Source organism: Hemiscyllium ocellatum, chromosome 24 (genome assembly GCF_020745735.1).
Source record: "Hemiscyllium ocellatum isolate sHemOce1 chromosome 24, sHemOce1.pat.X.cur, whole genome shotgun sequence".
Lineage (NCBI taxonomy): Eukaryota > Metazoa > Chordata > Chondrichthyes > Orectolobiformes > Hemiscylliidae > Hemiscyllium > Hemiscyllium ocellatum.
In genome coordinates, this window is record NC_083424.1 from 56,797,296 (window position 1) to 56,807,664 (window position 10,369).

The window sequence follows — 10,369 nt, forward strand, 5'->3', positions numbered from 1 at the left end:
TGTGTTTGTTTATGGCATTGTGGTTGGAGTGCCAGGCCTCTAGGAATTCTCTGGCATGTCTTTGCTTTGCATGACAAGCAGACAAACACAGCCAGAAACCCTAACCACCTTATCATACTTTAAAGAAGTTTCAGAAATGACAGCCAGACTACTAAGACCCCTCGGAATCCTAGTAGCACACAAACCCACCAACACTCTCAAACATAAACTAACAAACCTAAAAGACCCAGTACAACCCATGAACAAAACCAACGTCATCTACAAAATTCCTTGCAAGGACTGCCACAAACACTACTAGGACAAACAGGAAGAAAGTTAGCCACCAGGATACACGAACACCAGCTAGCCACAAAAAGACACAACCCTCTCTCCCTCGTAGCCCTACACACGGATGAAAAAAACCACCATTTCGACTGGGCCAACACATCTATCCTGGGACAGGCTAAGCAAAGACATGCCAGAGAACTCCTAGAGATCTGGCATTCCAACCACAACGCCATAAACAAACACATAGATCGAGATGCCATCTATCAACCCCTCAGAAAACGAACTGGAAATGACATCACCACAAACCCCAGGAATCCCATCCCAGAGAAAGATATAAATAGAAAGCAGGAGACAACAGCTTCACTTCACTTGGAAGTTGCCACTGATGATATTACCTAGCCAGTTATTTCTTACCTTAAAACAATTTCTTTAAAAGACCCTCTATATTTGTTAAAATCAACATACGCCTGACAACCTGAATTTTTTCTCTCTCACCAACAACAAAATAACCTTGTTATAGGACCAGCATCATCACACCTCCCTCCTTTTTAAAAAAAATCAATGTCCAAAGATGGCTTCATTTTAAAACTCCTTTATCACCCACTGTTAGTACAGTTAGGAAGTTCCTCAGGTTGATTCTGGAGATGAGGGGTTACACTACACTAGTTACACCTGTGGTTATCCGCGTTGGTGGCAAGAACCGGAAGGCAGATTACTACCTAAATGGAATCAATTTAGGTAAAGGGGCAGTACAAAGAGATCTGGGTGTTCTTGTACACCAGTCAATGAAGGTAAGCATGCAAGGTACAGCAGTAGTGAAGAAGGCTAATAGCATGCTGGCCTTCATAACAAGAGGGAAGAAGCAAAGAGGTTCTTCTGCAGCTGTACAGGGCCCTGGTGAGACCACACCTTGAGTACAATGTGCAGTTCTGGTCTCCAAAATTGAGGAAAGACATTCTGGCTATTGAGGGAGTGCACCGTAGGTTCACGAGGTCAATTCCTGGAATGGCGGGACTACCTTATGCTGAAAGACTGGAGCGACTGGGCTTTTTAAAGATTTTTTTAGAAGACTGAGAGGGGATCTAATTGAGACATATAAGATTATTAAAGGATTGGGCACTGTGGAGGCAGGAAACATGTTTCCGCTGATGGGTGAGTGCAGAACCAGAGGACACAGCTTAAAAATACGGGGTAGACCATTTAGGACAGAGATGAGGAGAAACTTCTTCACCCAGAGAGTGGTGGCTGTGCGGAATGCTCTGCCCCAGAGGGCAGTGGAGGCCCAGTCTCTGGATTCATTTAAGAAAGAGTTGGATAGAGCTCTCAAGGATAGTGGAATCAAGGGTTATGGTGATAAGGCAGGAACAGGATACTGATTAAGGATGATCAGCCATAATCATATTGAATGGTGGTGCTGGCTCGAAGGGCAGAATGGCCTACTCTTGCACCTATTGTCTATTGTCTATTGTGAAAAGCTGATCTGGGAGAACTGGCCACTCCCCTTTCATTCTACAAGTGTTTTTTTAATTTAAAAGCTTCTTCAAGTAGATAAAGTAGGAGAAAGTGAGGACTGCAGATGCTGAAGATCAGAGCTGAAAAATGTGTTGCTGGAAAAGCGCAGCAGGTCAGGTAGCATCCAAGGAACAGGAGAATCGACGTTTCGGGCATAAGCCTGAAGAAGGGCTTATGCCTGAAACATCGATTCTGCTGCTCCTTGGATGCTGCCTGACCTGCTGCGCTTTTCCAGCAACACATTTTTTAGTTCAAGGAGATAAACCCAGACATCTTGGAACCCATGACTTTATGACCCCTCTGGAAAAAAAAACCCAAGAACAACATAACCTTGTTAAAGGAGCAATATTGTCACAAGAGCTGCTCCTGTTTTTGAGGCATTTTCAGTTTGGAGTTGCCTTCCTCGAATTCTACATTCAATAATTACTGTTTTGTAGGTTGTTGCATTATTTTGGAATTTTGGGGGAAAGGATCAAAACAATGGGACTTTAAAAGGAGGAAGATAGACAAAGGGTAGTGACCACATGGACTGTAATTCAAACAGAGAAAGAAACTGACACTGCTGTCTCACTCAGCAGTAAACCACATTAGGTGGTGCCCTTGCTCTCTTGTTTCAAGTATCTCTGGACATCTGAGTTTGTTTTAAGAAAAATAAACAAACAGCAAAAATCACAGCTGACCTTAGAGAAGCAGTGTGTGGGAACTCACAGCAGGGGAGCAGCTAAGTTGCTTTTTAAGATGTAACGTTATTGTTTTCCTTTTGTAGATTTACAACAGAGAGTAGAGTGCTTTTTATTTGATTGTATGTTGCTATTGAGATCTGTCTCTTGATTAAACTTTAAAAATATAAAAATATAAGGTTCAAATCCAGCCTGGAGTAGTGTTTTTAGAACAGTAAGAGTGTTGGATTTTCTGGGTCCATAGGTTGTTAAGGTGCAAAGTTGGCCTTTAGTAGAATGATGTGTTTTTCCTGTTGGATGTGTGAGATCAGGTAGAGTTTCGATGTTTCTAATGATTATATCTACAGGAACTGTGTTCGGTTGTGAATTCTATTCGATTATATGGATTGGTTAAATGGCAGTTGAAGGCAATGAGGAATTTTCAGGAGGTGGGATGGATGGCAGTCGCAGGAAGGTAGATAAACCTTAGATACTGTCAGGCAGAATGATGACCTCCAGGAAAGACAGGAGAGGGAAGCAGGGAGTGGAGGTGTTTCCTATGGCTATCCCGATCTCAAACAAATTCGCAGTTTTGGAAAACGTAGAGGGTGATGGACTCTCAGGGAAATGTAGCACTGACAGCCAGGTTTCTGGTACCACCACTGGCTCTAATATAATGAGAAGTACACCAGGTTCCAACTGATCAATTGTGATCGAGGACTCTCTAGTCAGAGAAACAGACAATTCTGCTGTCAACAGCAACACATCAGAATGGTTTGTTACCTCTGTGAAATCAGTGTATCTCAGAGAGGATGCAGAATAATCTCAAAGGCTCCTGTGGGACCAGTTGGAGATTGTTGTACACACCAGAACTAATTACATAGAAAGAGAAAAAGGTGACATTCTGAGGAAAGAGTATAGGAAGTTAGGCAGGAATTTAAGAAGGTCATAATATCTGACTTATTTCCAATTCCACGAGCTAGTGAGGGTAGGAATAAAACGATAGAGTAGATGAATGCATGGCTGAGGAGCTGGTGCAAGGGAGAACGATTCACATTTTTGGATCATTGAAATATCTTCTGGAATAAAAGTGACTTGTATAAGAAGGAGGAACCTAAATTGGAAGTGGACGAATATACTGGCGGGGACATTTGCTAGAGCTACTTGGAAGAATTTAAAGTTTGTGGGGGATGGGATGGTTGGATCGGAGAGAGCCCAGAGAGATAGTGGGGAAACAGATGATGCTAAGACTGCTCCAGATGGGAAAATGTGTAAGTCAAACAGGCAGGACAGGCAGGAACAAAGCAGACAACGAGGTGGGACTGATAACTGAAACTGCATTTCTCTGCAAGAGGTCTAACAGGTAAGGCAGATTAATTCAGTGCATCATTAGGAACATGGGACTGGGATATCATAGCTGTAATTGCTCATTTGCGTGGTTTAGGACTGGCAGCTTTATATTCCAGGGTATAAATGCTATAGAATGGATCAAAAGGGGGGCAAGAGAGGAGGAGAAGTGGTATTTTCGATTAAGGATAACGTTACAGAGGACATTCCTGGGAAGTTATTTGGGTGGAACTGAAAAATAAGAAAGGGATGGTCACTTTATTGTGATTCCACAATAAATCCTCCCTAATAGTCAGTTGGAAGGTTAAGGATGAGGTTTCTAAATTCTTAGAAGAGCAGAGTCTGATTAGAACAAGTCAACATGGATTTAGTAAGGGGAGGTCATGCCTGACAAACCTGTTGGAATTCTTTGAAGAGGTGACAAGTAGGTTAGACCAGAGAAACCCAGTGGATGTGGTCTATCTAGACTTTCAAAAGGCCTTTGATAAGGTGCCACACGGGAGGCTACTGAGCAAGGTGAGGGCCCATGGTGTTCGAGGTGAGTTGCTGGGATGGATTGAGGATTGGCTGTCTAACAGAAGGCAGAGAGTTGGGATAAAAGGTTCTTTTTTGGAATGGCAACCGGTGACGAGCGGTGTCCCGCAGAGTTCAGTGTTGGGGCCACAGCTATTCGCATTATATATTAATGATTTGGATGAGGGGACTGGGGACATTCTAGCGAAGTTTGCAGATGATATGAAGTTAGGTGGACAGGCAGGTAGTACTGAGGAAGTGGGGAGGCTGCAGAAGGATCTAGACAGTTTGGGAGAATGGTCCAGGAAATGGCTGATGGAATTTAACGTGAGCAAGTGCGAGGTCTTGCACTTTGGCAAAAAGAATAAAAGCATAGACTACTTTCTAAATGGTGAGAAAATTAGTAAAGCCAAAGTACAAAGGGATCTGGGAGTGCTAGTCGAGGATTCTCTGAAGGTAAACATGCAGGTTGAGTCCGTGATTAAGAAAGCGAATGCGATGTTGTCTCTTATCTCAAGAGGGTTGGAATATAAAAGCAGAGATGTGCTACTGAGACTTTATAAAGCTCTGGTTAGGCCCCATTTGGAGTACTGTGTCCAGTTTTGGTCCCCACACCTCAGGAAGGACATACTTGCCCTGGAATGTGTCCAGCAGAGATTCACATGGATGATCCCCGGAATGGTAGGTCTAACATATGAGGAACGGCTGAGGATTCTGGGATTGTATTTGTTGGAGTTTAGAAGATTAAGGGGAGATTAATAGAGACGTACAAGATAATACATGGCTTGGAAAGGGTGGACGCTATGAAATTGTTTCCATTAGGCGAGGAGACTAGGACCCGTGGACACAGCCTTAGAATTAGAGGGGGTCAATTCAGAACAGAAATGCGGAGACATTTCTTCAGCCAGAGGGTGGTGGGCCTGTGGAATTCATTGCCACGGAGTGCAGTGGAGGCCGGGACGCTAAATGTCTTCAAGGCAGAGATTGATAGATTCTTGATGTCTCGAGGAATTAAGGGCTACGGGGAGAACGCTGGTAAGTGGAGTTGAAATGCCCATCAGCCATGATTGAATGGCGGAGTGGACTCGATGGGCCGAATGGCCTTACTTCCACTCCTATGTCTTATGGTCTTATGGAAATTGAGAAACAAATTTGCAAGGTGATATCAGTTATCTGTACAATTAAAAAGGTGGTTATGGTAGGGGATTTTAGCTTTGTGGGCGGCACGGTGGCACAGTGGTTAGCACTGCTGCCTCACAGCGCCAGAGACCCGGGTTCAGTTCCCGCCTCAGGCGACTGACTGTGTGGAGTTTGCACGTTCTCCCCGTGTCTGCGTGGGTTTCCTCCAGGTGCTCCGGTTTCCTCCCACAGTCCAAAGCTGTGCGGGTCAGGTGAATTGGCCAAGCTAAATTGCCTATTCTCAGAAATTAAGGCAGGGCACGAGAGTCAGGGTGGAGGGGAGCACTTTGAGAGTAGTGACCATAATTCTATGAGTTTTAAAATAGTGATGGAAAAGGATAGACTGTATGTAAAAGTTAATGTTCTAAATTGGAAGAATTCAAGAACTTTCAAAAGTTGATTGGGGGTGGACGATAGCTGGAAAATGGCAAGAATTCAAAAATGAGATATCTGGAGTTCAGTTCCAGTATGTTCCTGTTAGGGTGAAGGGCAAGGATGGTGAGAACTGCTGGAATGACTAGACAAACCGAGGTTTTGTATAAGAAAAAGAAGGAACCAGAAATTGAGTGATTCCCCAGAAGAGTATAAAGGCAGTAGGAATACATTTAAGACGGAAATCAAGAGGGCAAAAAGGGAACATGACATAGCTTTGGCAAATAAGGGTAAGGAGAATCCAAAGAGATTCCACAAATACATTAAGGACAAAAGGGTAACTAGGAAGAGAATAGGGCCCCTTAAAGATCAGGCAGCATCTCAGGGGCAGGAGAGTCGACGTTTCAAGCATGTGTTCTTCTTGAAACGTTGACTCTCCTGCTCTCAGATGCTGCCTGACTGGCTGTGCTTTCCCAGCACCACACTTTTCAACTCTGATCTCCAGCAGCCCTCACTTTCTCCCCTTAAAGATCAGCAAGGTCACCTACATGTGGAACCGCAGGAGATGGGCAAGTTATTAACGGAGAATTTTGCATCAGTGTTTGTTGTGGAGAAGGATATTAAAGATAGAGAACACGTGGAAATAAATAGCAACATTTCAAAAAATTTCCATATGATACAGGAGGTGCTGAATGTCATAAAACACATAAATTTGGATAAATCCTTGGGATCCGATCAGGTGTACCCTCAACCTCGGTGGGAAGCCAGGGAAGTGGTTTTGAGGTCCCTTGCCATTTGACAGTCACGGGTGAGGTGCCGGAACACTGGAGGTTTACTAATGTGGTGCTAGTGTTTTAAAAGGTGGTAAGGAAAAGTGAGGGAACTAAAGACCGGTGAGCCTGACATCAGTGGTAGGCAAGTTGTCGGGGAGAATCCTGAGGGACAGAATTTACATATATTTGGATAGGCAAGGACTGATTAGGGATAGTCAACATGACTTTGTGCATGGGAAATCATTTCTCACAAACTTGATTGAGTTTTTTGAAAAAAGAACAAAGAGGACTGGTAGGGCAGAGATGTGGATGTGATCTATATGAACTTCAGTAATGCATTCGATAAGGTACCTCGTGATACTTTGATTAGCAAGGTAAGATCACAGAACTAGCTCAAAGCTGGAACACAGAGGATGTTGGTGGAGAATTGTTTTTCAGACTGGAAGCCTGTGACCACAAGGATCGGTGCTGGATCCACTGTTTTTTGTTATTTGTATAAATGATTTGCATGTGAACAAAGAAGGTATGATTAGTAAGTTTGCAAATGACACCAAAATTGGAAGTGTAGTGGACAGCCAAGAAGGTTATCTCAGATTACGACAGGATCTTGATCAAGTGGGTCAGATGGAGTGGGAGATGGAGTCTAATTTAGATAAACGTGCTGCATTTTGGAAAGGCCAATCAGAACTAGTATATTTTGAGACGATGGTGCTACTTGAACAAGGTTTGGTTGTCCTTGTTTTTTTTCAGAAGGGTTGTAAAGATACAGGTTCTGAAATGTATGCATTTATTGATTTGAAGAAGCTTTTCAGTTTTAAAAAATAAATTGGGTAAGGAAAGGGAAGTGGCCAATTTTCCCAGCTCAACTTTTTTCTGGTTTGGTTTGGCTTTATCAAGCAGACAGATTTTCAGGTTGTTGGTCAAAGAAACAGCTATATGGAAGAAGTGTTCCATTCTGTATCTCTCTGCCATCTCTCTCTCCTGTAAGGCCTAGTGTTTGATTTTATCTTTTTTTGCCAAGGGGGGTTATGGAGACTCTTACAGGAATTTGGAATAGCATCATCAAGTTTGGATAGGCTGTTGGGTTTTTGGATAGGTTAAGTTGAATGCATTCTGTTCTCTGATTCATTCAGTAATCTTGTAAATAAATTCTGTTTTGTTTGAAACTAATTGGTTGGGCCAGCTACATCACTCCTGGAAGATACACTGTACACCTGCTTAAAACAACTACAAAAATTAGGATCCAGCCTACTTTTTTGAGAGGGTCTGGCCTAGTCCATGACAACGTAATGGTAAGGTTCTGAGGAGAGGTGCTGAACATTGGACTGCAGGTTCATGGTTCCTTGAAAGTGAAGTGACAGCTAGATAGGATAGTGAAGGTGGTGTTTGATATGATTACCTTTATTGGTCAGTGCAATGAATATAAGAACTGAAGGTCATGCTGCACTGTTTATAGAACAACACAGTGCAGTGCAGGCCCTTTGGCCCTCGACATTGCGCCTGCCTGTGAAACTGATCTACAGCCCATCTAACCTACACAATTCCATTATCATCCATATATTTATCCAATGACCATTTAAATGCTCTTAAAATTGGCGAATCTACTACTGTTGCAGGCAGGGCGTTCCATGCTCTTACTACTCTCTGAGTAAAGAACCTACCTCTGACATCTGTCCTATACCCATCACCCTTCAGTTTAAAGCTATGTCCCCTCGTGCAAATCATCACCATCTGAGGAAAAAGGCTGTCACTGTCCACCCCATCTAATAGACTGATCATTTTGTATGTCTCTATTAAGTCACTCTTAACATCCTTCTCTTTCACGAAAACAGCCTCAGTCTTTGCTCATAAGATCTTCCCTCGATACCAGGCAACATCCTGGTAAACCTCCTGTGAACCCTTTCCAAAGATGCCACATCCTTTCTACAATATGGAGACCAGAGCTGTACACAATTCTCCAAGTGTAGCCACACCAGAGTTTTGTACAGCTGCAACATGACCTCATAGCTCCGAAACTCAATCCATCTACCAATAAAAGTTAACACACCATATGCCTGCTTGACAACCCTATCAACCGGGGTGGCAACTTTCAGGCATCTATGCACATGGACACTAAGATCTCTCTGCTCATGTACACTGCCAAGAATGCTACCATTAGCCCAGTACTCTGCATTCCTGTTACTCCTTCCAAAGTGAATCACTTTACACTTCTGCCTTAAACTCCATTTGCCACCTCTCAGCCCAGCTCTGCAGCTTATCTACATCCTTCTGTAACCTGCAACATCCTTTGGCACTGTCCACAACTCCATCAAATTTAGTGTCATCTGCACATTTACTAAGGCATCCTTCTATGCCCTCATCCAGGTCAATTATAAATTTGACAAACAGCAGTGCCCTCAAAACAGAGTCTGACAGTACACCACTGGTAACTGAACCCCAGGATGAACATTTCCCATCAACCACTACCCTCTGTCTTCTTTCAGCTAGCCAATTTCTGATCCAAACCGCTAAATCACCCTCAATTCCATAACTCTACATTTTGTGCAATAGCCTACTGAGGGGAACCTTATCAAACGCTTTACTAAAATCCATATAAATCACCTCATTCACCTATTTGTTCACCTTCTCAAATAACTCAAAAAGTACAGGACATTGGTTAGGCCAGTATTGGAATACTGCATACAATTTTGATCTCCCTGCTATAGGCAGAATGTTGTGAAACTTGGAAAGGTTCAGAAAAATTTACAAGGATGTTGCCAGGGTTGGAGGATTTGAGCTATAGGGAGAGGCTGAATAGATTTTGGCTATTTTCCCTGAAGCATTGGATGCTGAGGGGTGACCTTATAGAAGTTTATAAAACTATGAGAGGCATGGACAGGGTGAATAGGGAAGAAGGTGGGGGAGTCTAAAAGTAGAGGGCATTGGTTTAAGGTGAGAGGGGAAAGTTCTAAAAGGAACCTAATGGGTAACTTTTTCATGCAGAATGTGGAGCATTTATGGAATGAGCTGCCAGAGAAAGTGGTGGGGTGTGGCACAATTACAACATTTAAAAAGCATCTGGTTGGGTATATGTATCGGAGAGTTTAGAGGGATATGGGCCAAGTGCTGACAAATGGGACTATATTTATTTAGAAAATCTGGTCGGTGTGGACGAGTTGGATCAAAGGGTATGTTTCCATGTGCGTAACTCTATGACTCTATTAGCCCGAGAGAAAAATAATCTCTTGATGCCTTTTCCATCAAATTGTTGCAACATTTTAAACATCTCCATCAGATCATCCCTCAGTCTTTTGTGTACAAGGAAATATAATGTCCGTTCATGCATCATTTCTTCATCAATTAACCTATAGGACCAAGAGTCATATTGGAATAAGGTAAAGCATGGACTCTCAATCTGCATCAGTTGTCTGCCTAAGCTCACCAGCAACAGAGAACCTCAAAATTTAAAGCCCACTTTAGGAACCTGATTAGAAGTAATTCTGGGTTTACTGACCATCATCGTGTCACAAATAATGTATGACTTTGTAGACCAATGGCATGATAATCTCTTCTGTAAGGATTTGACCTAACTCTTCTCTCCTTGATCAGGTGCACAGAAGATGTATGAATTTCCCATACTGTGAACCTGGCCTCTAAAATATTGCTACCTCGAAATCAAATTTTCTGTCTGGGGGATGTGGGTTGGATTATAAATCAAGGCAAGCAACTGTTGAACACCTTAAAGGTTACCAAGTGTAAAGCTGGGCC